At 34.2% G+C, this 7,373-nt stretch overlaps 1 protein-coding gene and 1 long non-coding RNA gene across 2 annotated transcripts in view; one reads left to right on the top strand and one right to left on the bottom strand.

Annotated features, from left to right (window-relative positions):
• Positions 1–7,373, top strand: part of LOC106883329 (transient-receptor-potential-like protein) — a 179,707-nt gene that overhangs the window by 70,336 nt on the left and 101,998 nt on the right. The window lies entirely within an intron of this gene.
• LOC128249628 (uncharacterized) overlaps positions 1–7,373 on the bottom strand; it is an 85,364-nt gene that overhangs the window by 36,110 nt on the left and 41,881 nt on the right. Inside the window, exon 2 of the long non-coding RNA XR_008265745.1 lies at positions 1,007–1,082. This is a non-coding gene — a long non-coding RNA (uncharacterized LOC128249628). The remainder of the gene's footprint in view (positions 1–1,006; positions 1,083–7,373) is intronic.

The following is a 7,373-nucleotide window of genomic DNA, read 5'->3' on the forward strand; positions in this document are numbered from 1 at the left end:
AGATTCACAACATACATTACGAGAGGGAGAAGATACGCCACTGTGGAGGTGCGCTTCACAACGGAGGATGAAGCAATAAAGCACTCCACAGAGGCAATAAGGACAGAGGAATGGGTGCTCTTGCCTTCGTACTGCGGCAAACGTGTGGCCAAGGTGCGACTGGGTAAGGTACCACCCGAATTGAAAGAAGAATGGCTGATGACAGCCATAACGTATAATATGAAAGACGGGAAGATTCTGAAGGCTACAAGGACCCAAAAGGTGAGCTACTATGGTATCGAATTAACGAATCAGGCAACAACGGAGGACTTGAATAGTGTGGTGGATGAGATTGTGCTGCCGGAAGATGTGAAGCTGAGAGTTACTGTGGAGGGTAGGCCACCAGTGTGCTTCACATGTGGAGAAAGGGGCCACATGAAGGCATGGTGCACCCAAATAAAGCCACAAACAGAACAGGAGGAGAGACATGAGAGTGTGGACCATGTAGTACAGGACAAGGCAGCAGAAAAAGAAACGGAGAAAGGATTCACTATAGTTAAAAAGAAAAGAAGGAGCGGAGGAATGAGTTCTCTGCTAGAGAAGCAGAAAAAGAAGAGAGAAGAGGTGAGAACAGAAACTGTGAAAGAGGGCAGTAGGAAGGAAGAAAGAAGGCAAAGTAAAAAGAAAGTGGAGTTACCAGTAATGATATCGGTTGTTCCAGTGGAGAAATATTCGGAAATACAAGTGCAGGAAGGAGAGTTGGAGAGATTATTTAGGATAGAAGAAGGAAAAACAGAACAAAAAGTACAAGATAAAGGAAAGAATATACGAGGAGGAGATGGAGTGTGGTATTATGTGATATACCCAAAGAATGTTGAAACAGAAAAAAAGATAATTAAGTCTAATTCAATAGTAAGAGTGAAGGTGCCTTCATATGTCTACGCAGAGGATATGAAGGCAAAACTGATTGAAGAAGAAGAGAACTACAGAAAGTTGAAAGAGATGTATGGAGATAGCGTTGACCTACCAGGAGTGGAGGTAGAATTCAAGGAGTTGCCACCAGTAGTGAATCTGAGAGATATTGAACCACTGATGAAGTTCTACTAAAAGAGAAAAAAAAAGTATGTTAAATGATGTTATTATGATTATAGAGTAAGAAAAAGAACAGTTGTAGATAGTACATATAATGGTTCAAATGGTACCGGATGGGAGTGGGGCCCGTGTGGCCATTTTCATCTTTTCATTATTACATAATTTCATCCCATTTACGTTCGTTTTATGTCTTTTGTCCCCTCTGTGGTCTTCTCTGTCCTTGATCGGGTCCGCATTTGTGTTTAGGGTTTTATGCCTAATAAAGAAATCGGTATTTCGTCTGCTGTTACGTTCTGAGTTCAAATTCCGCCGAGATCGACTTTGCTTTCATCTTTGCTTTTCATCTCTCAATTAAATAAGTACCAGTTACGCACTAGGGTCGATGTGATCAACTTAATCCCTTTGTCTGTCCTTGTGTGTCCCCTCTATGTTTAGCCCCCATGTAAGCAATAAAGAAATAAATATATTTAAGCACGAATGTATGCATGTGCACAAGTATATATCTATGCATTTATATATGTACGTATATATGTGTGGGTGTGTGTACGAATGAAGAAACGGATGTAAAAGAATTTTACACCAGTGCATATGACGTATAAATTAATATTTTAGCTGAAAGTTAAATTATTTACGAAAGATTTATCGTTTCTTCTCGTGAATTGTTCAAGTAATGAGTAAAGAGGAGAAAAAATTCTCAACTTTTAATATATTGGGCGAAATGTGTTGATAGGTTAAAAGAAAGAGTAATAATGTTTGTTAAGTTTATGGTGAAGAAAACCGTTAATATTTATGGAAGGAAACCCATACTTGAAGTTTTTATATCTCATGTACATATAGAAAATTAAAATATTAATAATGATTTGAATACAACGTAAGAAAGGGTGATAAATCTCATGTTATTAACAAAGTTGGTGAAAGGTTTGGTTTGAAAAAAGGAAGAGTATGGATGATATTCTGAGTTTCTGATTATTGATAGATGTAAGTTACGACTTCTGAGTAGTGCACTTCATAATGCAGAGGCAAGATAATCCTTCCTATACTCTTACTCTTTACTCTTTTGCTTGTTTCAGTCATTTGACTGCGGCCATGCTGGAGCACCGCCTTTAGTAGAGCAAATCGACCCCAGGACTTATTCTTTGGAAGCCTAGTACTTATTCTAGCGGTCTCTTTTGCCGAACCGCTAAGTTACGGGGACCTAAACACACCAGCATCGGTTATCAAGTGATGTTGGGAGAGGACAAATACAGACACACACACACACACACGCAAACACACATATATATATGTGAGTAAAAATAAATACAAAAAAAAAGGGTTTTGTATGATCGTGTATAGAGGAATATATTATTTTATTTAAAAGAGTTCCAACTCTGTCTGTTTTTTGTTTTTTATTTATATTCTTGTAAAATTTATGTGGAATATAGAATATGGAATATATAATATATAATATAAAAAAAGATGGATGGTACAATGAAATGAAGTATTGAATGTCTTATTGAATATATGGAATATGTCTTATTGAATATATGAAATATTGAGTGTTCAATATAAAGGATTAAATATATAAATATATAATTATATAAATATATAATTATATAAATATATAAAGGCGAATACGTATTTTCTATACCTTGTGGTATTTCATCATGGCCGGTACATATATACGACGGGCTTCTTTCAGTTTCCGTCTACCAAATCCACTCACAAGGCTTTGGTCGGCCCGAGGCTATAGCAGAAGACACTTGCCCAAGGTGCCATGCAGTGGGACTGAACACGAAACCATCTGGTTCGTAAGCAAGCTACTTACCACACAGCCACTCCTACGCCTATTAATATTATAGGAATAAAGCCCGAAATTTGATGGGAGGGGATAGTCATCTATATCGACTGCAGTGTTTGACTGGTACCCAGGGCCATCTTAGCAGCATTATAGGCTCTCGGGTAAAACAAAACACTTTTTTCTATAATATTTATTTATTGACAGCAAGCCACAACAGAAATAGATCAGAACCTGGCGCCTATAGCAGTTATTTATTCACTGCAAGGTACTGCATACGTAGATTCGAATTGGGTTCCAAAATCCATGAAACCCCTGGGCAACTGTCCAGTGTGCCCATGCCTTAAGACTGTGCTGCTACTACTTATATTATTGACACCGAAATGATAAAAAGTGAAGTCGACCTCGGTGGAATTTGAACTCAGAACGTAAAGCCAGAAGAAATGCTGCTGAGCATTTTTTCCGGTGAGATAACGACTCTGCCACCTCATCGCCTTTGTAGAGGCAATATAATAAAAAAAAAATGGTGGCGAACTGATTGAATCGTTAGCACACCAGGCAAAATACTTAGCGATATTTCGTCTGTCTTTACGTTCTGAGTTCAAATTCCGCCGAGGTCAACTTTGCCATTCGTCCTTTCGGGGTCGATTAAATAAGTACCAGTTATGCACTGAAGTCGATATAATCGACTTAATTCCTTTGTCTGTTCTTGTTTAACCCCTCTGTATTTAGCCCCTTGTGGGCAATAAAGGAATAAATATAATTAAAAAAAGACAATGAATATTTTATAAAAATGTCCAGTGAAACAAACGTTTAAATGAACAGAATTAACAAAAGGAAATAGGATGAACTTCGATTGAGTGTCGAAGCTTATTACATTGTCATATGTACTGAAATAAAATTTTTAAAAGTGCGGAGAAGCGAGATTTGGCTGTTATTACAAGTTTAGAATGTATAAAAATAAATAGATTTACACCAGTGCATATGACGTATGAATTAATATTTTAGCTAAAAGTTAAATTATTTACGAAAGATTTATCGTTTATCTGTTACGGTTTATAGTCGGTTTGAAAAGTTTAAGACATTTGAAATTTCTGTGTCGGTTAATGCTTTTACAATACATGTAATGGTATTATGGTCGGAGAGAAACAAGTTAAGTTTAGATGGTTGGTGTTAACTAAATTTGACGCAAAATCAATAGTGCAGCATGAAATTTTAATGCAATTTTTGTAAAATATTTTGTAATATATATATATCGAGGACGGAAATGTTTATTCAGTAAAGAATAGAATATTTTGGTAAATAGTATAACTACAGATAAATTTCACGGCAGATTAAACCAGATTGTATTTTTTCCTCTTTTGGTTTTTATTTTGTTTGAATTTGGAATACATTGCGGAAGACAGCATCGTTGTAGTTTAAAGATTGAAAGTTTTTTGGGTTTTTTTTTTTTTAGGCTAGCACAGATGGCGACAGTGAAATGTTTTGATTAAATTATTTATAATGTTTGCCTCTGTAGTGTCGTATTTTCATTCCGTTTTCAGTAAAGATTCATGTCCAAGAAGACATGTTAAATTTTTTTTATTGCAATATTAGTTTCTGTAATAACAAGTAGTTTTATATCTTTAATAAAAGTGTGTAAATTTTTCTGAAACCTTTCGACTTCAGATGTGATGGGTTTCCTAAGACTCAGGGCTATGTTATCAGCAGAAATGACCTACAACATTAATTTAGATAAGCAGTTTAAGCCTATAATATCGCTCACCTCAGTTGAAAATTTTTCGCTCTATGCTGATATCAAAATCCTGATCTTAATAACTTCTAAATTCGTTTTTACTATCTTCTCCACTTCTCTTCTACGTTTACAGTACGCCTCTGCAGCTTTCATACAACATTATTCACATATCCATATCTGACATAGAAATCCAAATCGTAATGACTTGTAACTAAATTCGTTCTCACTCTCTTCCCTACATCTTTCATTCAACATTACTTATATATCCAGTGAGAGATATGATATTCGATAATTTCTTGCAATATAGTTTATCCAGAGAGATATGTATTATCTGGTAATTTCTAATCGCAATACAGACGCCACCAATTTGTCAACCGGCGCTATTGTTAAATAATTCTGTTTGATTGAAAAGTATGAAGCTTTTAATGCACTGCCAAAACAATTACTAATTATATCACATCAAGCCGTAGAACGATTTCTTGAAGATGCAATATTCACGTTGTAAGAAACAAAAGTACTGTACGTCACTTTTTTTTTTCTTTCATTAACTATCTCAGCTGTACTTTAAACGCTCCATTTTCAACTCAATTACAAATATTCGCTGAGTTGACGGAGGAACAGAAACAAAGAGAGGGAGAGAGAGAAACTGTTGCTATCACTCCATCACGAACGTTAGCAGAGAAAGAGGAAGAAAAGACAAAAGAAAACAATTTACTTCTTTAATAACCGTAGTAGTTTTGAATATCAAACAAAGATTGTCGCCCTTATTCAGTATGTCATTCAACACCTGTGAAGTTTTCAAAGGAGAAACCTGATTAGAAATTTTTATTCCATGATAGTTTGCTTGACAAGGAAGATGCAATGATGAAATAAGTGACGGAATAACAATTTAAGAACTATTATGTACTATTATGTTTTATCTTATTTGTTGTTTGTTTTCAAGCTATGAATAAGTATTTTAGTGTTGAAATATCAGTTTCAATTGATTAAAGTAGGAAATAAATTGTAAAGAAAAAAAAAACTTGGAATAAATGGTTTCCTTGTTTATTAAATAATTCTTATATTATATTATATTATATTATATTGTACTTACAGCGCCTGTACCCAATCTAATCGTTCATCTTACTATTTTATTAAATTCCCTCTTAAATCGTCCAACTAGACAACGTATATATAAAGTACGTTTTTCTTTTATGCTCTAACTTTTAAGTTATACATTTAGATATCCTATTTAATATCGACCATCATATTCTTCCTCACCATAGTTTAAATAATTATTTTCACAATTTCTCTCTGCATATTTAACAACACACATAAGAACAACATTCGCAAAACAAAGCCTCCTCAAAAAAATCATTGGTGCTACTTTAGTGTGTGTGGTCTATAATAACATCCGTAGTCTACACTATGAAATGACTTGATCTGGGTTAGGTTAGAGCTTAAGATTAGGTTGAGTGTTAGGGTTAGGGTTTAGTAATAAACCAAATATAATTAGGAAAATGGAACAAGGCACGATTAGATGTGTTTATCACTAGATTGAAGTGTTTAACACTAGAGTGAAGAATTCAAAACAAAAGCTTTTAGATTCAACTACATCTTCTGATCATATCAAAACCGTAACTAATAGGAAAGTCTTCATTGACCAAAACGTGGAAAATTAAATAAAATAAAGCATGAGTGGTTCATAGCTATAGCTATTCAGCAATAGCCATAGCTATGTCTATGATCTTAACCAAAGCTAAAAAAATTTTTGAAGAGAAAATAAATTTGCAGACCTCATTTATTTTCTCAGATGGTTGGTCGATCAAATTTAGAATATGCCATGGAATAAGAAGATTGGACAAGGCAGACTTACAAGTAGCTATAACATACAGTGCCATAGGGTTAATGAAGCAATCCTTTACTATAAATGCTTACCAAGAGATTGGCAAGTTCCAATACAGCAGGTGTTAGTGACTTCAAGCATTGTAAAGAACGGTTAACAGTTTTTACAAGCTCGTAGCCAACAAGGATAATATTTTTAGTGACTGATAAATTCTCTTCGTCCTAGATCAAAGAAAAGACGATCGTTTGTATTAATTTACTAATGCACTGTCGCTAAAAGAAAAAGCACATATGCCAATCTTATAAGGCCCAAAAGACTGCCTGAGCAGATTAAGAACTTTTATTTTTTTACAGTATTGGTTTACTAACAGATTTGTGCTTGTAGTTCGATTCAAGCTACATTAAAATGTGTATTTGATTGAAATTCAATAGTGTATATATACCATTTTCTTCATTCCGAATAGAATCCTGACGGAGTTAGGATAATACGTATGGTTAAAAATACATTCATCACTACAAACCACAGAATTCCACCAAACGAAGGGACATTGAAAAGTTCTTAAAGTACTTCTTTGAAGAAAAGATGTCTAAAAACAGATTTTAAGGTCCTTTGGTTTTTTTTTTTTAATAACAGCCATTTATAAAATTAAAAATCAATTTCAAAATAAAGTTTAGAAGTTAAATGTCTGTTTTTTTTTTTTTTTTTTTTTTTTGTCGCTTTCCAAATTTATTTTAATGAAAATCTTTCAAGACAATGGAAAATTCATCAGAACAATATCTCAAATTATCAAGGCTACCTCATTTAGGGAGGTCATTGAAGTTTAACGAGTCGTCTATAAGGCTAAGCCCTTTATGGATGTCAAACCATTGGTCACTCTATGACCCGACATATAATTAACTTCCAGTAAATATATTACTGCACTGAGATTTAGTGTGTACTTTTTTCGGATATATGATTAACTGGCT

The sequence above is a fragment of the Octopus bimaculoides genome, chromosome 16 (genome assembly GCF_001194135.2).
Source record: "Octopus bimaculoides isolate UCB-OBI-ISO-001 chromosome 16, ASM119413v2, whole genome shotgun sequence".
Lineage (NCBI taxonomy): Eukaryota > Metazoa > Mollusca > Cephalopoda > Octopoda > Octopodidae > Octopus > Octopus bimaculoides.